This window comes from Watersipora subatra, chromosome 4 (assembly GCF_963576615.1).
Source record: "Watersipora subatra chromosome 4, tzWatSuba1.1, whole genome shotgun sequence".
Taxonomy (NCBI): Eukaryota; Metazoa; Bryozoa; class Gymnolaemata; order Cheilostomatida; family Watersiporidae; genus Watersipora; species Watersipora subatra.
The window spans coordinates 54914910-54941021 of NC_088711.1; positions in this window are offsets into that span (position 1 = coordinate 54914910).

Below are 26112 nucleotides of genomic sequence, written 5' to 3' on the forward strand. Positions count from 1 at the left end.
AATAATACAGTAATAATAGACAACAAAAACAAAATTATAATAATGAGAATAATAGTAGTAATAATAATTATAATAGTTGAAGTGAATAATTTTGGTATGGTACATCAAGTACCATTGTCTGGATCTAAAAATATGTCCCAAAGAGTCACATGCATCCTGAACGAGTGAAACTGGATCAATGGTAGAGTACATTCCTGGTAATGCCATGATATGAAAGTATCAAAAATAATAATTATATTCTATGTAATTTGAATATAAGCAAATAAAATATAACAATTGTTCTGGTTGTTTTTGTAATAAAGTTTATTCTCAAACAAAAGGTTATGCAGGTAAACCTCAACCTAAGATCACCTTACTATAATAATCTAACATATAATACATAAATAAGACATTGCTATGGTTCTTTATCTAAAGTAGCTTTTAACCCAGTCTCTTGGAAGTTGTTGTTTTGTGAGTGAAAGGAAAATACTTGTACAACTTTAAAAATTGGTTTGAAGTTGGAAGCTTATAATATGAGTGTTCATTATGACAAGTGGTTAATTCTTTTTAATAAGTCTAGCCTTAATTGTAGACCTTTGAAACTGCATATAAAACACCAATTGTTTTTGTGCAGAACCAAGACCCTGCCCTGCTATCGAGTGTAGTCAGCAATGCGCTAATGGCTATGAGACAGATGAAAATGGCTGCCAGACTTGCAGATGCAGTGAGTATTTTATAGTTTTGCTAATTATAGTTATTATTTGTTCTGTTTTAAACTTAGATGACTTTGTATATAAAATAGGACACCAACATATTGTACTCAAATGCTATCTGGCACTAATCACAATTGGTAGAGAATAAAGAAGCCTGGTGTATGAATGTATGTGAATGTTTTTTTTTATGTCTGAGGTGATCTGACTGCTAGGATTTGTTATGGTTAAACATTGACAAAACTTGATCACAAACTCGAAAGCAGTCAGATAACATTTGCAATCAAAAGCTATCACAAATGATGGAGAAATATCAATACTTTCTGATAAAATATACTAAAATCTTGTGTAAGTTTATCTTCAAAGATAACAATCAGGGTACATTATAAAGTACATTGTAAATCACCAGCCAAATATTACTAATTGTTTGCTTGTTGTATTACCAACAGATTAATTATATGATACCATTGCAACATAATCTGACCAACTGTAACAATTGGTAGCCCTAAAATGAGCATTAGGGTGAGTAAGGTGGCCAAATTAGCATAAATACAGATATGCCGTAATGAGATAATTCCATCACCTCTGCTATAAAATAAGGTTGAGAGGCTTTTGCTTTATTTTGCTAAAAACAGAAATTTCTGCATTTAATGCTGCACAGTTTTTGGTTATTTAATAGGTTAACATGGCTCCAGTAAAAGTGCCAAGGGGAAAAATGGCATGAATTATTAGGTAATCTCATAATATTTGACAGCACCCTAAATCACCAGCCTAAAATAAAAACAAATGTAAAGGTTTTAAAACTTTGTAAAACAACTGTAACTTTTAAGCTATTAGCCTGGCACATTGCCAATGGTAAATTCCAATAAGCTAGTTAATAAGCTAGGCTTCTAATGAAAGTACTCCATGACCTTGTGTCAGCATTGTCCAGCTACACTATTCGAATAATAACTATAGCTGGAGGGACACACATACATACTTTGAGAAATATATATACACTAGCTGCATTACCCGCCTACAGTAACAGATTCACGTGCAGCATAAGGTTTATTGAGAGTTGGCTTTCATACTGTAAAACAACTCCAAATATGCAGTTACATCACCCTCTCTCCATCTCTCCCTCTTCCTCCCCCTCTTTCTCTCCCTCTCTCTCCCTCTCTCTCCCTCTCTCTCTCTCCCCTCTCCTCCTCGCTCTCCCCTTCTCTCCCTCCCTCTCTATCTCTCCCTCTCCCCCTCTCCCTCTCTCCGTCTCTCCCCTCTTTTCCCCTCTCTCTCCCTCTTCCCCCTTTCTCTCTCCTTCTCCCCCTCTTTCTCTCCCTCTCTCTCCCTCTCTCTCTCTCCCTCTTTCCCCTCTCTCCCTCTCTCTTTCCCCCCTCTCCTCCTCGCTCTCCCTCTCTCTCCCCTTCTCTCTCTCCCTCTCCCCCCTCTCTCTCTCCCCCTCTCCTCCTAGCTCTCCCTCTCTCTCCCTTTCTCTCCCTTTCTCTCTCTCTCTCTTAGTTCAATGCAACACTTGCGGATAGACAACATTTTTGGCTTTTCTGTCGGGCGTATGAAGAAACAGTTTTCGGCGTGTGCCTACTTTTGAGCAGGCGACGTATAGCTGGTCATGGCTGATGCAGGGTGACAGTAAGTCGATAGCAGCTGCTCTCTTTCTTTTCACAATAGCGTATCGCAACCCTCGGAGTACTCGTGAAAGTTCTGTAATAGTAAGTTACAGTAGGCCTACTCGTAGCTGGAAAAAATTAGTAACTCGGCTGCTGAAGGAAATGAACATGACCCACTATCACGAACAGCGGCAAATCCAACGTTATTAAGTAGTGGAGATGTGGCAATTCATAGACAATACAACATCGTATAAGAAACACTTACCTTTTTGATGTGGAAATTTAGTAGGTGAGAAATGCGTTTTTCCAGTGGCTCCAAGAAACAAACGTTTACGTGACCTTCTCGGTACACGTTGGCAGTAAATATTAATTGCATGTAAATAACTACTCGTTAATTTATTTTATTTAACGAATAGTACATTTGTATAGCTGTATAGACAACTTTGTATAGGCCGCAGAACTCAGGAAATGTGCTTTTTAACACGGCAGAAAATTTGCCGTTTAAAAAGCGTGCTAACCGGGGATTTCGGTTAATGCGCCTGAGCGGTGAAAGAAAAACAACAGAATCGCCACACCTTTATATAAGCCGTTTGGCTCAAATCGTCAGAGAAAAGTAGCGGCTAATAGTCCATATTACGAAATTACGATATTACGAAATTACGATAATTAGTACTCATATTAATTCGGTTGGCTTCGTTCGACCGAATGGAAAAAGAAAGACCGCTCTATAATTTACTTACCGTTACTACACATATTCAATCAGTTCGCTTCGTACGACCGAAATTTGTACGACGAGTATACTGCTCATATTTTGGAGTTATCGGTAACTCAATATATCGAGAAGACAACTCATACTATTAGCATATCAGTATTTATCGTCCATCCCTACGATGAATAGTAGGTTACGTATTATAATAGAGGTGTGTACTAACCGGAGATTCCCGTTAATGCGCCCTAGCGGTGAAAAAAAAACCACAGAATAGACACGCCCTTATATAAAAGTAGCGGCTAATAGTCCGAAAAGTACGGTACTCTATACCGCGGACACTCAATCACATACACACACACACACACACACACACAACGATTGCCGTTTATATAGTAGATAGAATATATACAAGTTTTTTGATTTCCATATTGAATCAAGACTAAAACTGTTCTTCAGTCAGAAGAGATTTGCAAACAGTTAGAAGTTACTTCATATTAACAAATTCTCATTTTCACTGATAATTGAGATTGAAATCCTTTCTCACCGGTGTGTGTCTAAAGTATGAACTATGGGTTTTGAACTCTTGTATTAAAGATCAATGCACTAACACAACAGATGAAAAAACTATCAGCAACAATGAAGGAAAATAGTTAGTTTTGTGAAAGTTTACATTAGTTGTAGTTTTTCACCAATTACTGAAGTTGTACACAACATCCTTTTAGAGAACCATACCAGAAAATGCTACTCTACCATTACTTCAGATCTAAACAATATTAGCTACCACAAATATTTTTTTCTTGCATGGATGTAAATTTCTTTTATAACTTTCTTTTCTTTTTTATGTTGCCGTACCTTAACATAAGAAGGAAAAACCTTGAATTTGGTTTCTCTGCATGAAGTTATTATATGATTTATTCAGCTTTTCAGGAGGAACTGAACGTTAGCAAAAACTTCATTAGTTTTTTGCAATTTAACTGACATAGCAGTAATTTAAAACGTTCAAATATAAAAAGCTAAATCTTAGAAGTCTTGTTAACATTTATGTTTGTGTGCGAAAATATTAGGCATATTTTCCGGGCTATCAAAACATGACATTATGTAGAAATTGGTTAATCATTATTGCTACTAAAACTGTGGATTAGATTAAACTACTAAAGTTTGTGCCTTGGTTTCAGCTTTAAGTTGTTCTTGTTGACAACCAATAAGGCACTGTTAGCTTGTAAACTAGCAGAAAGTACAACTTATTTTAACGGAAAAGGCTGTCATTTTAGTTTCAAGTCCAAGCCAGTGGAGCGCATGGGGCCTCTGGTTTAGTTGCTCTGGTACTTTTGGACGCAGAACCAGAACCTGCTCAGGCAAGAAATGCTCTGGCAAAAACTTTCAAAGAAGGTCATGCCGAAATCGAAACTGCCAAGGTAATATTCCTCTAAAGTATTCAAATTCCTAACATTGCCATTGAGCAAAAATTGGCTTATTACTCAATAGTCTGTGCTAATAATCAAATTTCTTTTTTCAAAGGTGGTCGCGATGAGAAACCAGGAAGATGCCCAGCCCTTCGGTCTCCCAATGTGAATCACAGTGAATCGTGCACAAGAGACTCTGACTGTGATGATAACCTGAAATGTTGCAACCTGAGAAATGGAGTCAACGTCTGCGTTGCACCAGTGTGAGTATTATATTAACTGTTATTCTGGCAGTTCGGTTCACTGTGAGAGATTGTCAGTTATGATACCTAACTGCACAGTTATTCGTGGATGCATAAAGGCAATTGATTAGTGTAAATGGTAAAGTGTGGGCTTGATAAGCTGAAGGGTGTGAGCTTGAAAGCAATCCTTTTTCTTAACATCCCAGTGTGGCTTTAGACAAATGAAATGACGAACACAACTCCTATTATAATAAACATTTTATATTATTGGTTTCCATAATATCCACTTTTGAAATATTACCATTAAATTTATTAAATAGTATACTTCTATAAATATTGATTCTGCGTTCGTCTATGTACTATACGGCATATATAATACTGAAATTATGCGGTTTGAAATAATATATTACTAAACGAGAAATACAGTATAAATAAACTTAATGTAGAACAAATAGTTAGAGTGAAGGAAGCCAGAAGTAAGTGAGAACTCAAATTTGATATATAAGAGTCATTTCAGGAATTTGTTTTCGTTTCTATAATAGAGCTACTGTCTTTTAAACAACAACTTTTCAACCTCTCCACTTTGCAATTCTCCTATAACAGTTTACTACAGCCGCTGATTTGTCTGATCTATAAAAGGGATTATGTAAATAATAACAAAGCGAAGTCTATGATGAGAAGAACGATAAGAGTGCGATATGAGATGAAAAGAATGATGTAGATAAAAAATGGTACAAAGTGTAAAATGTAGTAAAGGAAAATGATATGCATGAAAGAAGTTTGACAAAACGAAACAATAAGCTTTTTTGTATTGTTCTAGTTTTTACTACTTGTTTAAATTTTTATTATTAATTCAAAATTAAATTATTAAAGTTTAAATTTAACTCTATTGTTGAAGCTAAAATGTGGCTCTTCATTAACGCTGGCTATTTTATACATTGTTAGACAACATGAAAAGTAAATACATCTACTAATTTAGATGCTTGGTATGAATAAGTAAATCATATGGCTTGTTTAGTGATTTTGATATTTTATTAATAAACTGGAAAGCACAAAGAGTTCATTAAAAAAACATGCAACCACAGTTTTAGGTAAATTCTGTGTTAAAATCAACAGGTTGGGTAGACTTTCTACTTCTCCTTTGGTGATTCTATTCTATTTAGATACCCTCATTAGAGATTTTAATGAAACGCTAAAAGCAGCTTACTTAAATTGTGGCACATTTAAATTTCATGGTTCAATGTCCTTCTGACGTGATGAACATCGACGGCAAAGCATTGTTTGTACTTGATATAGTTTTAGAACATGAATCTCTTAGTGATACATAAACCTATTACTTTTGCAGATTTGATGGCTATTATTACTAAAAGAAGAACATATTTCTATGAAGGAGAAGATTTCCACATAAAGACATTTTTATTCAGTCCTCTATATGCCATACAATGGGATTATTTAAAGGCTTTGTCTATTCTCCCAAACATTGTATGTTGCCTTTTTATGAATGTATTGTATAAGGAAATGGCTTTTTATTTGTTTAAATACATGCTGACCTATTTGGATAAATGCCTTTGTTCTCTTTCTCTCATTAGAGTCACAAGTGCTTAGTCTTGATTTTTAGCCTCAGATATGCAATAACGTAAAAGAAACTGCTGTGTTTCCTTTACTGCTGCACATGAGTGAAGACGCTGAGTGTGAAGCAATAAGATGTATATATATTTCAAAAATATATATGAACACATGTGATCAGTGTGTGTGCATAACAACAGAACAACATGAAAGAGATCTCTGCCCTCTTGTCACATCTGGCCTATTTAAATATATATATATATATTTAAATAAATATTTATATTTGAATAAGTATACATCAGCATACATGTAAAGTAGGTATTATACTATATGCAAACAAGAAGAGAGTACACATACAACTCTGTTGAAAAGGTACTGTAACCCTTTCTCTGTGACCTTACATCATTATTGCCTCCTTCTATTATGTTGAGAAGGTTATTGTCTCAGTAAGCCAGCTCTTGCATAATTAGCCATCACACCTGTGACTTTAGCCGACCTTGGATGCTATCCTTGTTTGCACTTGTTATGGACTCAATGACCGCCCTGTCTGTGTGACCATTGCAGTCAGTTGTTGTCTGGACATTGACTAATAAAGGGGTTTAGCTTGAGAAAGTATCTAAGGATATACATTTCACAACCCATAGTTTCAACAAGCTCTGCCCAAACGATTACTTTATGCTCTTATCTCCTATTTTCCCTTTTTAGGCTCTGCCTCTCTTTATTTTACGTTAGGTCTTTAATTGGTTTTGTCAGGTCATTCGGGCATCCTCAACGGTGACCGAACCTTTTCCAGTGATTGGAAGACTCAGCCCTGTGACCATGGTGACCAAGAGGTCGATCGCTACGGTCCTGGTAACAGCGCTCTGACATAACAACACCGAAACTGAAAACAAAAGTTTTCAGAATCAAATTCATAGCTTTATAAAACTTTGCATATTCAGTGAAACCTAGGATATCTTGAATTTATATCCATAGTAGCTTAGAAGCTTTTACTACTAAAATATTTCTCTGAATTAAAGCACTGTTTACATTGAATGTCTAGAGAGACGTAAGGATTAGTCTTTAGCTAAAACTTGCACCAACTGTTTGCTATTTATTACTATCAGTCTCAAAAAGCCAAAATACAAACTGACAAAGCTTGGTGTTAAAACTTTTCAGGATTTTTAATAAAAGTTTCAAAGTGATTTTAGTTATCAAATAGTTTGTATAAAATGGGAAAAAATTTTTTGGTTAGAAGTTATCTTAGCAATAACTAAACAGAGTGGCCTCATCAGGACTTATAAATAAGTATTATTGTATTTAGTACTTGTGAGAAATGCGCCAGACATCACTTCCAAAATGTATAATTCATTTTTGCAGCATTAATACAGCCAATGCTATTATAAGAGAATATCTACCTACAGTATGTGGAATGCAATCTTCATACTAAAATGGAAACACTTTAAATAGTAGATCTCATTGTAAACTTCGAAGTTGATACAAACAATGATGCACCTAGCATGATGTTAGCCATAAACAGCATTGTTGTCGTTGCCATAGCAACAGTTGACGAGTGCCAAGTGTATAAAAGGAGAATACCCAGCATGTCAGGTTTCATTGAAAGAACAAAGACAACATGAGAAGTTCCGCACTACTTCTGTCGCTTGCTGTTGTAATCAGCTGCACTGCTGCAAGTAAGTGTAGATACATTTCACAATTGATTTCCTTAAAAATTTGTGATGAATTTGCAAATATAAAAAGTAAAGTTTTTTCAAATTATTATTCCTATATGAAGACTGATTATTTATGATATCTACAGTTGATGGAGGCTCATAGGAGATATTCAGTGATCAGGCTACAGTCTGTACCAACATTGTTAGAGCAATTACCACCTAAACTAAGAAATGCATAGATTATGTTCAAAAGTTTTATCAGACATGAAGTAAACATTAAATACTTATTATCTAGTGCAGTGCATTTGAAAGTTGATAAAGCTTGATTTTATTAGCAATTGAGAAACAAAAGAAATCTAATTTTCAACTGTCTGATTTTAGAAAAAAATTATTGTTATAGCTGGTAACAAAAACTTTTTTTATTATGTTTCTTTCAGAAGTACTTGCAACATTTTCATACTTATACCTGTGTGTTCAGCATAAACTTTAGGGTAGCTACACAAGTAGTATGTAATTTTTTAGCTACTGCTCGATTTGCCTGTGAGATCGATGTTGACTGCTCTGCCACGATTTGCGGTCCATTGGGAGTTCGGACTGACAGCAGAGGTTGTCCTTTGAGAGGCTGTCCCTGTAAAGCTGAAGTCGGTGAGTATTTTATGAAAGTTTGAGCTAACTAGCTCATCTTTATTTGAAATATTAAAATGCTTCATTTTTGTCAGCGAACATGTCAGCAATGATGTTCTATTGTCACTCTTATGTAACTGCCTAGGCACTTCGTGATCAGTTAGACGAATAGTATTTTTAAGTTAGCCAGCTATGTTTGGAATCTGCTAAAATATTAGTTATTTGTTTATCCAAAGTCAGGGATAAAATATTGCTTTCAACGGGACTCGAACTCGTGACATAAAAATTGGTAGCTTTACACAATAGCACCTGCACCATCTTCATGGCCTCTAGAAAAGCTGTGCTAAAAGGTAGTTGTTTTCTGTGCTCTTTAGCTAACCCTGAGGATCTCTCACACCGCACGAGACTACTAGATTACTAGTTTGTAGTGATGGCATTAGGATATTACAATAAAACTTTAACCCTTAAGTAACACTGATTATGCTCATGGTACCCACTAAACATCTGAACTCACATAGTTCAATCAACCTGCAGTATTGACTATCAACACAGACATGTCGTTCATTACATCCTTACATGACATTCTTCTTCACTGTTCTAACTGCTCATTATGCAAGATACTTGGAAGAATATATCAAACACTAGTTGCTCGCTATGATTGGTTGCTTTTACTGAGTTCTTTGTTATGATTGGCTGTCTGTATCAAATTACTTGTTACGATTGGCTGCTTTTATTTAGTTTTTGTTACGATGGGCTGTTTCAATTGAATTCATTGCTATTATTTTCTCTTTGAATTAAGTCTTATTAGCTAATGCCAAAATTAAACTTATTGATTATTAGAATTCGCTAATATAAATCTTGCAAACCTGAGCTGCAACTAATTTTCTCAAAGGCTGGGATTCAAATAGCTTAGTGTGTACCAGACGTCACATATCATGTTTCGGTAAAAGCTAAGAACACAAATTTCTTTAGAAATCTTATGAGAATTAAGTGTTTATCAAATTTAACTTTCAAAAAAGTATTAGAAAAAAATCCATATATCTATTTTAATCAAATATAATATTTTCATTTTCAGTTTAACCAAAGATACCGCAAAGGTAATCAAAGTTTAATCAAAGATACTGCAAAGTTAATTAAAGTTTAATCAAAGATACCGCAAAGATAATCAAAGTTTAATCAAAGATACCGCAAAGATAATCAGAGTTTAATTAAAGATGGCACTTGATTTTGATTTATTCAGATGTTAAAAGGACTTCAGAGGGCTTGCGAAAACTTGAATTGTTTTTTTCAGCAAGCAATGTCAAAGTCAATAATGTTAAACTGTGTTGCAACACTGTTCCCAAATTATGAGCATTCCATCAGAGGGAAAGATCTGAAATGACCAGAAATATTACAGCACTCCCTTGTCATTAAATAAGACTGGAAGCTGTAGGAATGTGGGAATTATATTATAATTATTGTTGTTTTGGACTCTGCAGTATTATATAAGCTGTAGAAATGTGGACATTATAGTATAACTAACTGTGCCACCCGGCGTTGTCCGTGTGATAGAAGAGTCTTTGGACAGAAAATTGATTTGTATTTAAAATATAACAACATTTGCCATTATAACTTTCAAACTACATATCGTGAGAGAAGTGTGTCGTGTAGTTGAAATAAATTAAGAAAAAAACTAAAACAACTGTAAAGGTTTCAAACTTTGTCTAACAACTGTACCTTTAGAGCTAGTAGCATGGCATACTGCCAATGGAAAACTCCACTAAGCTAGTTAATAAGGTAAGGCTTCCAATGAGGTAAGCCATGACTTTGAGTCTGTATTGTTGTCCAGCTCAGCTGTTCTAATAATAGCTATAGCCAGATTTCCAACAGACGAATTTTCAGACGGACTTTGAGAAAGATAAATACAGATTACTGTTGTTTTGCGTTCTGCAGTATTATATAATACTGGCTGGCATATCTAATATAATTACCAGGTATTCACTTGAAATTACCAAAGATTATAGATAATCATAGCTTGTGTCTCCAAACTGTCTATATTTAGCTATTCAGTAAACATGTCTGTTGCATAACATGAACCAGATTCAAATTCAGAATCAAATAATTAATTATTTCTTATACTCAGTACAATAAAGAAACACATTGACACGCCATATCCTTTTAGCTATTATTCATGAAGACATTTCACTCTCATAAACTTGCATTGTACTATAGAAGAGTAAAAACATTGTCTTCACGAATTTCGTTAAAATTATGTCTATTGTGTAAATGATATCGGATATCAAAGTCCCGATAAGTGAAAATTATTCTGAAATTTTTTCATTAGCTGCCACATAAATATCAAAAACTTGTATCAACACCTGCTCCCAATTTTGTTTGTTTGTATGTGTAAGTAAATTTAAATAATTGCTTTTAGTAACTCAAACATGTGGGAAAGTTAATATATCAGTGAGCAGTAGCAGCTATAATACAGTCTTTTTAATTTTACAATCGTCATGCCTTTTATTAACATATCGTTGTGTTCATTTGGCAGCTGGTGTCATATGCTGCGGCGTCGCAACTTAAAAAGGTCTACCTTTATGTGGAATAGAAAAGATTATTACAGACTAAGCATTTTGTGAAAGACAAAAATACAAAACATTAAAAGCGATGACTCAGCTTTGATACTATTAGAGCAACTTCATTAACCAGCTGCCAATAATACAAGTACATAACTCCAAATTGTTATTCTATTATAAACTACGAAAGTTTCCTATTGTATATATATATTTTTTTTTTATATTTATATATATATATATAAATTTTTTTCTCAAATTTTTTTTCTCAAATTTTTAATTTTTTTTATTTAATATTTATCTACATTTATAACTTATATATATATATATATATATCAAATTTATCTCGCTTATGTAGGCCTAACTTTTACAAAGTTTCCCACGTGGAATTCTGACCTGAGAGAAGCTGGTCATTGCGTCTCTTCTAAACGTTGTGAAAATGTTTTCGACCAACCGAATTTCGATGTCTTTGTTAGTTCGATGTACGCAATAAGTACACTGACAATCAAATTTGAACTCAGCAAAAATCTTTTTAAATTTGTATGATGAAATAAAATTCGTATGATGAGGTGAAAACATTCCCATGTTCGACTTCGTAAGGTGAAAAAACGGTATATCAGGGTAATCCTATCCAGAGAGTGCGCTGTATATATACTGAATATCTTTTCTTATAATTTTTTCCAGCTTTTCAATTGCTAATTTTACTAGTACATTTCTCAGTGGCTCAGCTATAACTTTTTTATTTAAGAATGTTTATTGTGGTAGATGTAAAGTTTTTATGTAGCAGGTTTTAAAAAAATATTTTTCACTTAAAACCAAAAGCAGATGACAAATAAAGACGAAAAAAGTGAAAATTTTCATGTATTTGACCGCGGTAAAAAGAGACAACATGGAAACCCAAAACCATACAGCATGCATATAGCCAGCAACTTTTATACTTAAATGCAGTTTTATATGACAAATAAACAACACTTTCAGAGCTGCATACAAAATGATACAAACATACCTTTGATAGTTGATAAGTTCTCTTTAATATTTAGTACTAAGTACAGGTTATTCCAGCTGATTTGAACTGTAATTTGGCTGCCTGTTACAGGACTAAGGCCTTGTCTAGTATCTCCTTGTGCTGGTCCGTGCCCAAATGGCTTTGCTTTAGATGAAAATGGCTGTCAGATGTGTACATGTAGTAAACATCATTATTAGATCTTCTCTGAGAGTAACTTTCTGCATCTCATTTCATCAATTCTCTAGCTAGATTTACCTTATCTAAAAGAGTAAAAACATAGTATCATTTTAGCTACTTGAGTCGCAGATTTATTGTCTTAGGCATTACAAATAGCATCAAGTAAAAGTTGTTTGTGAAAACCTAAGAAACAGAAACAGAGTCAAACACAGAAAACTATTTTTATCGCAACATTGGTTAACATCGAGTATTATTTTATTAGTATTTCTTTAGTGTTTATTATGATGCTCACCAATAAAAATATAAAAATACCGCATTTGCTATTAAAAACCCCTTACTTTAACTAATAGCGCTTGAGAAAGTCACTTTAGCTTCATGATTTTACACAATATTTTACTTGAAGCAAATGTTTTCGAAAACAACCTTGGGCTTAAAAAAGCTTGTGCATTAGAGTCCGAAAAAATGTATTTAATATAAGTGTGTAACCTTTCAGCAGTCAAGGTCGCAACATGACCTATGACCTCATAATAATGCTTTTTTGCAATAAGTCACTGCATACACAATGAAACAAACAACATTACAGAGTTCATATAGTAAGACCGTAGTATATGGACCCTATTAATAAAAATTTAACATACTGTGGTGCAATTCTCAAAAGTACCGTCTCATCTTTTTTTCTGTTTAACTGAGGTTACAAGTTTATTGTTAGATTGTATTGACTCTATTTATGTGAAGTTCAATTGTACGATCAAAACCTCCTTTATATACAGTATCTGGTTCTGCTCAATGGGGCAAATGGGGCCCTTGGTCATCCTGCTCTAACACCTGCGGTCGAGGTGTCAGACGTAGAACAAGAACCTGTTCAAATCCGACTGGCGGTGAGGAGAACTGTCCAGGCAGTAACTTGCAGACAACAATCTGCGGTTACATATATTGCGACGGTAAATAGTTTTATCTAAATTATGCAGAGCATAAAGATATTTTATTAAATGTGTTAAATAAAAATTTTATGACTGTATTATATGAAAGCCCGGTGTTGTATGGGTAATAAAAAAGTTTTTGCACAAAAAACCCACATTAAGTTATAAATTTAATTGCCATTGACTAAGTTTTTTTACCCAATGAATTTGCGTAACTTCAGCTAATAACTTCAGTTAGTCTTTTACTATAATAAAAGTTGTGTGCAAAGCTGTCTGAAGACAGCTTGCTTATAATTATTAACTATTATTATTATTATTAATAATTAATTAGTAATAACCAATGAAAAGCTGCATAAGGATGTGCATCTTGTTGTAATTTTGCTCCATAAATATGTGAGATATCACCACGTAGTATGGCAAGGACATTGTAGTGTAATAAATTGGGTGTCTGTGTGCAGGAATGGAGGTTCAGAAATAGAAGTTCAGAAATATATATTCATGAACAAGTGCCATAAACAAACCATACTTATATTACATGCAGAAGCAAAACTTAACGTTTTTAAAACCAAAATATTTGCATCGTCTACTTGGATAACTGCATTCTGATTTTTGAATTTGATGGATTGAACATCTTTTGGTAGTCCAATAACTTCCACAATGTTTTTTAACCTGAACTTTTCTTCTGCACTGCTGACTTAGTCAATATTAGCGTTTAAACATTCTTTTGACACAGCAAAACCTTTACGTTTTGCATTTAGCACAAATACAACACAAGAATTCTACTTGCTAAATGTAACTTTCAGCCTAAAACTAGTCATTTATCTATCATGGTAAGTGTAAACCTTTTTTAAACTTGTACTTTGAAGTATCCAGACTCCGTTTATAGCATCCTTGCGACTATTTTAACACGGCTTACAATAGATCGATGATCATAACGCCACTTCTATTCCACGTAAAAAAGCTAGTTTTGGCTGCAAACTGCAGTAGCAAACATATCAATGACTGCAATGAGCTTTTATGCAACATTGTTGAACATAGATATAAGATCAAAATATGTCTTCAAGTTTAGAATGGAATAAAAATTTAAAATTCTAACAAATTGCAAAGAAGGACATAGGCTATAATATAATCGCATGGCCAATTGCAAGCAATCGATATCAACTGTTAGAAATATTCCGCTGTTTGTCAATTCATGTTTATTAAGCGACCTTTGACAAATTAGGGGCAAGTTAGCAGATTTATCGCATCCAAAAGAGTAAATATCGCTCCACTGAAAAAAGAGGGCAAAATATAGGCGACATTCCCTTCGTCCGTAAAAGCGTTAAATTTTTCCCAAAACTTTGATGAGCTATTTGAACAATACAACTCAAGCTTCTACAGTACTTGAATGCTGCCTTCAGCTGACCATCACTACAGAGGAAGTGTTAAAAAGTAAAGCGCCGTGGCGTTCATTTGGATGTTTTACGTTATGTGTGAAATAATTCTGATTGATCCCAAGGGTGGTTGGCTGGTACAGTTATCAGGTTGCAGGTTTACCGGGCCGTAAGTTGTAAGTTTGAATACTATGAAATCTTATACATTTTTTCTAACATCCAACTCGGGTTCAGACAAACAGACACAAATCGTATTATAGCAAAGATTACATAGATATAGCACTAAAGGAACTTACTACTAGCCACAGTTGAGCAAATATGTGACTACTTGCTTACTTAAAGCAGGGAGGTTTCTGCTGACTTGGGTAGATAACTATGATTTCCTTAAACTAACAGGCAATCTTGATCCAATAATAATGGTGAGAGTTGAATAACTAGAATATCCAAAGTAAAACCTGTTAATAGTTTTGTGTGTCGTACTCTGATCACAGTATAAGCTGGTTTGATGATAGAGAGATTTATAATCGGTCCTCCGACAGTTTCAACAGAACTCCTTTTGAAATCACGAACTTCAACAAGCAGTAAACTAATAACAATCAAATTTACATTTTATACAAGGACTTGCAGCACCAAGACCAAAGCCAAGACAGAGCCAAGACAGAGCCAAGACAGAGTCAAGACCCTGCCCTGCTATCGAGTGTAGTCAGCAATGCCCTAATGGCTATGAGACAGATGAAAATGGCTGCCAGACTTGCAGATGCAGTGAGTATTTTATAGTTTTGCTAATTATAGTTATTATTTGTTCTGTTTTAAACTTAGATAACTTTGTACATGAAGTAGGACACCAACATATTGTACTCAAATGAAATCTGGCACTAATCACAGTTGGTAGAGAATAAAGAAGCCGGTGTTTGATACCATAGCCTGAGTTCTATACAAGTCTAATAGGTTTAGTAAAATATTAAAATAAAGCCTAGGAGTTTACCAACCTGTTACCATTAACACAGATATGCCATGATGACATAATTCTATCAATTCTGCTAAAAAATAAGGCTGAAGGCCTTTGCTTTGTTTCTCTATCTAATAATGTGTAACCGGTTTGAGTTGGTGTAACCATTTTGAGTCAGTGTAACCGGTTTGAGTCGGTGTAACCGGTTTGAGTCGCTGTAACGGATTTTGCCCAAACGGCTTTAAAAAAGACAAGAATGGCTGCCAGACCTGTGCATGCAGTAAGTTTCCTTGTAGCAAAACTTTTCTTGGGTAATTGTTACATTTTACAAATCAAAATTTATAGTTTGTTTCTTTATTGATTTATTGAAAAACCTAATTTAGAATGATAAATACTAGAAAATGTTTTACAGTATAAGAGATTTGGAGTTATGGGCCTACTGACAAAGTTAAAAATACAAATGATTACTATAAAAATATGTATACAATCTTTTAAAGCCTTGCAAACATATAATATTGTTGAATTTTAGTAAATGTGTCAGACATGTAGTTGTTGGGCTCTCAATCTTCCTCTAAACACGTCAATGAAAATTTGATCAGGAAAAGTTAAATTTAAATAAAAAAAATCTATGTCAACAAAATTGATATAAGTTGATCAACAAATCATAAAAATAAATCTGTTTGTTAAGATTTTGCAGATGCTTAAGACAACCATATCATAAATTGAGTGTTATACCTGTAGATGCAGTGAGTGCATTTCTTCTGTTAAATCATAACTGTCAAGTGCAACTTTTATCGTATTTACTAGGTAAATACGACACGCTGATTCCGGTTTTGTATACTCAAAATAAAGATTAGTCCACTAACTTTCAGAGTAATGAAGGCTTTTTTACAGCGTTTTAATATCGGTCTCAAAAACAACACGATCGGCACAACAAGCTCTGCCCATAAATATGTGACGTAACCTAGCTTTTTAGGAACAGAAGTTACGTAGGGATGTTTAGACCAACTTAGAATAATAGAGATGGGTGTTGTGAAATCCAATAATATTTAAATTCAGCCTTAAAAATAATCTCAGTCTCTTCTGAAAGGTAGATAAGCTATTTAACATTGCATATTTAAAAAAGCGCGATAACAACGCTAGCTTGTGATAAAACCGCGCTTTTTGAGCTCCTTTTTCTTGGCGTTCAGCCTGTTTAAACATCATGTAACAAGCTACGAGCAATTTTAAATAGTTTATATACCTTTCATAAATGACTGAAATTATTTTACAAGCTTGATTTAGATAATGATGGGTTTTAAGACACCCATCTCCATTATTCTAATTCGGACTAAACATTCCTAACTTTTGTTCCTGAAAAAGCTAGGTTTCGTCACATATTTATGGGCGGAGCTTATAATGCCAATTGTGATGTTTTCGAAATGAATATTGAAAAGCTTTAAAAAAGCCTAAATGACTTTGAAGGTTAGTGGACCAATCTTTATTTTGAGTACAAAATCAGAATCAGCGTGGCTGGTTTACCTAGCAAATACGATAAAAGTTTTACGTGACAGTTATGGTTAAATGTCCTCTTATAAAACATTTCATGGCTATTAAAGGTAAGTTACGGTTTAAGTTTCCATGCCTTCAAATACGATCAAAAATTAATAATAAGATTCAAAATGACCATATTTAGATCAAAGATCCAAATATGGTCATTTCTCATACAAAAGTAAACAAAATCTTTGCAGAAAATAACTAACAGTGGTTTTTTCTCTGTTGCATCTATTATTCATGTTAACAACAACTCTTGAAGTGTTGTAAAACTATTACTCGTTTCTCTTGTGAAAATATTAGTGTACTAATAACATTGTATTATAAAATTATTGTATTAATAAATTATATACAAAAATTAGCGGTGCAATAACATGCGTCTAATATTATAGAAGAACCTGTTTGTCCATTTTTGGACTGCCCACATTTGGACTGTGAGCGAGGAGTCATCACAGACAGAAATGGCTGCCCGACCTGTCGATGTGGTGAGTGTTGTGATTGGTTGAATTGCCGTCTGACTTTGAAGCCTAAGCTGACGTAGTAACTTTTTCTTTTTCATTTTCAAATTACTAGTATTATTCTATTTACAGTTCCATGCGCAATACCTGGATGTACCAACACTTGTGAATATGGGCATGTCTATGTTAGAGGATGTTTCACTTGCAAATGCAGTAAGTCACTTTAAAAATAGTACATGCTTTCTATAGACTCTATAGTACAACTACCTTGTATTAATTATTTATGTGTTATGCTATGTCGCTAAACACAGTTAAACATTTATTCAACATTTTATTAAACTGAGTTTTCTCAAATTTCTGAATGCTGAAACACTTTAGTGATGCAGATAATAATAACATCAAACAATGATGGTAGTAGTTACAATAAGCAAATATTACTAGTTATTTACTTATTGTATCTGATCACAGTATAAGCTGGTTTAACGATAGAAAGATTTATAATTGCTCCTTCAACAGTTTCAACAGAACTACTTTTGAAATCACAAATTTCAACAAGCATTAAACTAATAACACTGAAATCTTCATTTTATACAAGGAGTTGTTTGCACTTGGTTTACTGTTGTTTTAAATGAATGAGAAAACGGTTCCTACATTTAAATGATCCATGATTAGTAATGGCTTGTTCACTTAACGATTACATATGTTTGTTGAAAAGTGTGTTCACGAAGCATTTAGAGAATAAACAGAAATCTTCCAACAAACTAGCCAAAATAAGCTATCAACAGAGCTCTGCAGTGACTCGCTGCAAGAAGCTAGCTTATTTTCGAATTTAGAAGAGCAAAGATTATTTTTAGAAAAAGCATAAAACACCAATTGTTTTTTGTGCAGAACCAAGACCCTGCCCTGCTATCGAGTGCAGCCAGCAATGCCCTAATGGCTATGAGACAGATGAAAATGGCTGCCAGACTTGCAGATGCAGTGAGTATTTTATAGTATTGGTAATTATAGTTATTATTTGTTCTGTTTTAAACTTAGACGACTTTGTATATAAAGTAGGACACCAACATATTGTACTCAAATGCTATCTGGAACTAATCACAATTGGTGGAGAATAAAGAAGACTGGTGTTCTACACAAATCTAATAAGTTTAGTAAAATATTTAAACAAAGCTTAGGAGTTCACCAACCCGTTACCATTAACACAGATATGCCGTGATGACATAATTCTATCATCTCTGCAATAAAATGAGGCTGAAAGGCCTTTGCTTTATTTTTCTGTCTAATAATGTGTAACCTGTTTGAGCCAGTGTAACTGGTTTGAGTCAGTGTAACCGGTTTGAGTCGGTGTAATCGGTTTGAGTTGGTGTAACCGGTTTGAGTCAGTGTAACCAGTTTGAGTTGGTGTAACCTGTTTGAGCCAGTGTAACTGGTTTGAGTCGGTGTAATCGGTTTGAGTTGGTGTAACCGGTTTGAGTCAGTGTAACCAGTTTGAGTTGGTGTAACCGGTTTGGCTCTAACGGCTTTAAAAAAGACAAGAATGGCTGCCAAACCTGTGCCCTCATCAATCGCTTTTGTATCAAACCTTTTTTTGGGTAATTGTTACAATTTACCTATCAAAATTTATAGCTGTTTCGTTATTGATTTATTGCAAAACCTAGTTTAGAATGATAAATAATAGAAAATGTTTTACAGTATAAAAAATTTGGAGTTGTGGGCTACTGACAAAGTTAAAACGACAAATGATTACAATAAAAATATGTGTACAATCTTTTAAAGCTCTGCAAACATATAATATTGTTGAATTTTAGTTAATGTGTCGGACATGTAGCTGTTGGGCTCTCAATCTTCCTCTAAGCACGTCAAAAACAATTTGATCAGCAAAATTTAAATTTAAATTAAAGAAATTTAAGTCAACAAAATTGATATAAATTGATCAAAAAATGATAAAAACAAATCTGTTTGCACATGCATCTATTATTCATGTCAACAAAAACTCTCGAAGTGTTGTAAAACTATTACTCGTTTCTTTTGTGAAAATATTAGTGCGCTGATACCATTATATTATAAAATTATTGTATTAATAAATTATATACAAAATTAGCGGTGCAATAACATGTGTCTAATGTTATAGAAGAACCTGTTTGTCCACTTTTGGACTGCCCACCTTTGGACTGTGAGCGAGGAGTCATCACAGACAGAAATGGCTGCCCGACCTGTCGATGTGGTGAGTGTTGTGATTGGTTGAATTGCCGTCTGACTTTGAAGCCTAAGCTGACGTAGTAACTTTTTCTTTTTCATTTTCAAATTATTAGTATTATTCTATTTGCAGTTCCATGCGCAATACCTGGATGTTCCAACACTTGTGAATATGGGCATGTCTATGTTAGAGGATGTTTCACATGCAAATGCAGTAAGTCATTTTACAAATAGTACATGATTGTTATAGACTCTATCGTACAACTACCTTGTATTAATTATTTATGTGTTATGCTATGTTGCTAAACACAGTTAAACATTTATCCAACATTTTATTAAATTAAGTTTTCTCAAATTTTTGAATGCTGAAACACTTTAGTGATGCAGATAATAATAACATCAAACGAAGATGGTAGTAGTTACAATAAGCAAATATTACTAGTTATTTACTTATTGTATTCCCAACTAATTAATTTTTTGATTCTATTGCAACATAATCTGAACAACTCTTGTAATAATTGACAGCCCTGAAAGATGCATTAAGGTTAGAAAAGTGGCTGGATTAGCATTAGTACAGATATAACATGTTGATATAACTCCATCACCTCTGCTATAAAATGAGGCTGCAAAGCTTTTTCTCTACGCTTGCTGAGAAATGTGTTCGCAAAGCATTTAGGGAATAAACATAAATCTTTCAAGAAACTAGCCAAAATAAGCTTTCAAAAGAGCTCTGCAGTGACTTGCTGCAAGAAGCTAGCTTATTTTCGAATTTAGAAGAGCAAAGATTATTTTTAGAAAAAGCATAAAAAACCTGATGTTTTTGTACAGAACCAAGACCCTGCCCTTCTATCGAGTGTAGTCTGCAATGCCCTAATGGCTATGAGACAGATGAAAATGGCTGCCAGACTTGCAGATGCAGTGAGTATTTTATAGTATTGCTAATTATAGTTATTATTTGTTCTGTTTTAAACTTAGACGACTTTGTATATAAAGTAGGACACCAACATATTGTACTCAAATGCTATCTGGAACTAATCACACTTGGTGGAGAATAAAAAAGACTGGTGTTTGTTGCCATAGCCTGAGTTCTATACAAATCTAATAAGTTTAGTAAAATATTTAAACAAAGCCTAGGAGTTTACCAACCCGTTGCCATTACCACAGATATGCCGTGATGACATAATTCTATCATCTCTGCTATAAAATGAGGCTGAAAGGCCTTTGCTTTATTTTCCTATCTAATAATGTGTGACCGGTTTGAGTCGGTGTAACTGGTTTGAGTCGGTGTAACCGGTTTGAGTTGGTGTAACCGGTTTGAGTCAGTGTAACCAGTTTGAGTTGGTGTAACCAGTTTGAGTTGGTGTAACCGGTTTGAGTTGGTGTAACCGGTTTGAGTCGGTGTAACCGGTTTGAGTTGGTGTAACCGGTTTGAGTTGGTGTAACCGGTTTGGCTCTAATGACTTTAAAAAAGACAAGAACTGCTGCCACACCTGTGCCCTCATCAATCGTTTTTGTATCAAACCTTTTCTTGGGTAATTGTTACAATTTACCTATCAAAATTTATAGCTTTTTCGTTATTGATTTATTGCAAAACCTAATTTAGAATGATAAATAATACAAAATGTTTTACAGTATAAACAATTTGGAGTTATGAGATAATATTGCAACATAATCTGAACAATTCTTGTAGTAATTAATAGCCCTGAAAGATGCATTAGGGTTAGTAAAGTGGCTGGATTAGCATTAGTACAAATATAACATGTTGACATAACTCCATCACCTCTGCTATAAAATGAGGCTGCAAAGCTTTGGCTTTATTTTGCTAAAACAGAAATTTCCGCATCTATTGATGCGCAGTTTGCGGTTATTAAATGGATTAACATGGCTCCAGCAATGGTGCCAAGGTGAATAAATGGCATGAGTTATTAAGTAATCTCATAATATTTGACAGCACCCTAAATCACCAGCCAAAGATTGCAAGAACCTATCAGATGAGTTTTGGTAATATTTGGCTGGTTCATATATACCATATAATATATATATGATACAGATTTATACACACTACTGTTATATACATACTATCATAAACATACAGATTCTGCATGTTTTTGGTGGTTTAAATGTGCTTTTTTACTGAATGATGTTAGATTTATATCTAGCCTAGCTAATATCTCAAATATTCATCAGGTAAATTTCCAGTTTTAATATCAGCGGAGTACAGAAACTCTTCCAATGATATTCCAATTAACTATATGCTGGTGGTTTTATGTACGTAATACAAAGGTAGATGTTATTCCGTAATTGTACCTACACTTCTTTATTTCCTTATTATAAGTTATTTTTCTATGTTGAAGAAAGACTAAAATTGTTCTTGAATAGCAGTCAGAAGAGATTTGCAAACAGTTAAAAGTTATTAATATTAACAAATTCTCATTTTCACAGCTAATTGAGATTGAAATCCATTCTCACCGGTGTGTGTCTATATTATGAACTGTGGGTATTGAACTTTTGAACTCTTGTATTAAAGATCAATTTACTAACACAACAGATAAAAACTATCAGCAACAATAAAGGATAATAGTTAGTTTTGTGAAAGTTTCCATTGATTGTAGTTTTTCACCAATTACTGAAGTCGTACACAACATCCTTTTAGAGAACCATACCAGAAAATGCTACCCTACCATTACTTCAGATCTAAACAATATTAGTTACCACAAATATTTTTTCTTGCATGGATGTAACAATTTTTTTATATGTTGTTGCCTTACATTAACAAAAGAAGGACAACTCTGAATCGGGTAGTCTATAGTTGTTAAAGGATTTATATAGCTTTATACAAAATATTAAACTATATAAATCGTGAAACAAACAATGAAAGCTATATAAAGGTATTGAATTTAAAAAAATTTATTAATTGATTATAACAAAAATTTAATTGGTTTGCTTGCAATTGTAATTATCCTGCAGTATTCTAAAACGTTCAAATATTAAAAAGTTGAATCTTAAAAGTGTTATTAGCGTTAAAGTTAGTGTGAAGGAATTAGGCATATTTTTGGGGTTATCAAAAATGTCGTCATGTAAAAGTTGGTTGATGTCTTTTGCCTCTAAAGACATGGATTAGATTAAACGACCAAAATTTGTGCCTTGGTTTCAGCGTCTAGTTGTTCTTATCGACAACCACTAAGGCTCTGTTAGCTTATAAACTAACAGAAAGTACTATTAATTATGATAGAAGTGGCTGTCATTTTAGTTCCTGGTCTGAGTCAGTGGAGTGCATGAGGTCCCTGGTCTAATTGCTCTGGTACTTGTGGGCGCAGAACCAGAATCTGCTCAGGCAAGAAATGCCCTGGCAAAAACATTCAAAGAAAGTCACGCCGAAATCGAAACTGTATAGTTCTAGTAAATCCTCAAGTAGTCAAGTTCCTAACATTGCCATTGAGCAAGGAATGATTCTTTACTCAATGGTCTGTGCTAATAATCAAATTTCTTTTTTCAAAGTAGGTCAAGATGAGAAACCAGGAAGATGTCTAGCTTTTCGGTCGTCCAATGTGAATCACAATGGAACATGCACGAGAGATTCTGACTGTGATGATCATCTGAAATGCTGCAACTTAAGAAATGGAGCCAAAGTCTGCGTTGCACCAGTGTGAGTATTATATTAACAGTTATCCTGGCAGTCAAGTTTACTGTAACAGATCATCAGTTGTGATAAATAACGGCACAGTTATTCCTGAATGCATCAAAGCAATTGATTAGTGTAATTGGTAGATGGTTTGTCTGATAAGCTGAAGGGTGTGAGTTTGAATCCTGGTGAGAGCAATCTCTTTTCTTAATATTTTTTCTTAACGGGACTTCAGACAAACAACCAGATTGACACCATTTCTATTATAGTAAATATTCTATACTAATAGTTTTCATAGTACCATTTTTGAAATGTTACCATTAAACTTATTAAATAACGCATCAAATATTGATTCTGCATTTGTTTATTTAGTATATACTTAAATTCATTTAAATTGTGTTGTTTTGAAATAATACATGTATATTATTAAACAAGGAATACAGAATGCATAAACCTAAAGTAGAGCCAGAAAGAAACCAGAAGTGAGAACTCGAATTGGATAAGAGTCAACTTTTCTGGAATTGCGTTTTCGTTTTTATGATAGAGCTACCGCCTTTTAAAAAACACCTGTTTTAATTTTTCAAATCTGCAGTTCTTCTATGACAGTATATTACAACCGCTGATTTCTCTGATGTAAAAAGCAATTAGGTAAAAATAACAAAGTGATATCTATGATAGAGAAGAGAGATAAGAATGCAAAAATCGAAGATAAGTATTTTGTTAGACACCATAAAAAAGTAAAAGCATCTCCTATTCAAATGTTTGGTATGAATAAGTAAATCTTATGACCTGTTTTGTGGTTTTGACATTTTATTGTCAAACTACGAAGCACTAAGAGTTCATTTACAAAAACCCTTGAATCACAATTTCACATAAGCTATGCGTTAAAATCAACAGGTTGGGTAGACTTTCTACTTCTCCTTTGGTGATTCTAATATATTTACATACCCTCTTTAGAGATTTTAATAAAACACTAAAAACAGCTTACTTGCATTGTGGTATATTTATATTTCATAGTTCAATGCCCTTCTGACATGATGAACATCTACAGCAAAACATTGTTTGCCCTCGACATAGTTTTAGAACGGGAATCTCTCAGTGATACATAAACCTAATACTTTTGCAGATTTGATTGACATTATTACTTAAAGAAGAACATATTTCTATGAAGGAGAAGATTTCCACATAAAGAAATTCTTATTCAGTCTTCTATATGCCATACAGTGGGAATATTTGAAAGCTTTGTCTATTTTCCCAAACATTGCATGTTGCATTTTTATGAGTGTGTTGTATAAGGAAATGGCTTTTTATTTGTTCAAATACATGCTAACCTATTAGGATAAATACCTTTGTTCTCTTTTTCTCATTAGAGTCACAAGTGCTTAGTCATGATTTTTAGCCTTAGATATGCAATAATCACTATGTTTCCATGATGCGCAGTACTTCGGAGTTGCACCCTCTCCGAATCATGGAAACGACGTCTTCGCACTGAAATCACTGCGCACTGATCTGTGCGAAGCCAGTGCAAATTCGCAGCAAGGAAACGGCATTGCGCAGTGGCTGCGCATAGCTCTCTTGATGTGGAGGCTGATTCATCGAAGGCCATGAACTAGTACAAAAGTTATCCCCACTAATCTTGTTTTTTTTTTCTATTCTTCCGGTCTTCTTTCACTTAAATTTAATTATGGTCTGCACCCACGAGGATGATGAGGTGATTACTTTCCTAGACTTTGTTATCGATGCCAACACTTTTCGAAAAATAGGTGGCAAATCCTAAAGTAACATTTAAATAATATATTACTTAAAAATACTTATTAAAATATATTACTTTGTAAAAATTGTATTAAGGTTAGTAAAACCTTGTGAATGTGTAATGTAAATAAAAGTATAATGATGACAGAAGCATAAAAAGACTGTTTCTTATGTTTAGTATCCATGATCGATTCTATTTCTCCATCAGGCGATTTGTTTTATATAATTTATTTTCTCTGTCTATTTTGCTGAAAACCACTGCGCGGCATGTAAACGTACAATCCCCTCGACTTCGGAGGGGCTGCATTGCAGTACTGCTCATCATGGAAACATTGTGATTGTGAAGGAAACCGCTGTGTTCCTTTACTGCTGCACATGAGTAGAGACACCGAGTGCAAAGCAATAAGATGGATATATATTTCAAGACTATATATGAACACATGTAGTGAGTGTGTGCTATAACAACAGAACAGTCCTCTTGTCTTCCTTGGCTGGCTCTGCCTCCTTCCTGTTTGGCTAGTCTCAATTCTACTCAAGCACGAGTATATAAGTTATAAAGTGACTGTCTTAAAGCGTGGTCACACGAGTGCCTAAACGAACTAAACGACGCCAAAATATGTCGCTGTCAGTTGTAACCTGTTCGGCCGAAGACATTTCTGGGTGAAACGAACCATTTCGGTCCTGCTCGAAATTTCGTGGCAAACTCTTGCTCTTATTGGCTGGTTAAAATTCTAGCGAGCACGCGCCACATTGCTCCTTAAGTGCATGTGAGCAAAGTTAAAAAAGAAATGGGCGATACTTTTATTTCGTTAAGTTTTGCATAAATGTAAGAGAATAGTTGTGACTTTCTTTCGTGTAGAATATAAGTAATCTGTCAAACCCATCCTGATGAAGTGTCGTTGACTGACTTATTTATGTAAAACTACAGTACTATGATAAAGACTGTTTCTGTTTGTTATATACTCAGCATAGAAAAACATTCCTATGTTAATAAAAAGTATGATTATGTTGATGGGAAGGGTTGGCAAAATCTTTGTATCGAGTGATTTATCTTGAGCAGCTGAGTGATCTTCTGATAAATCTGC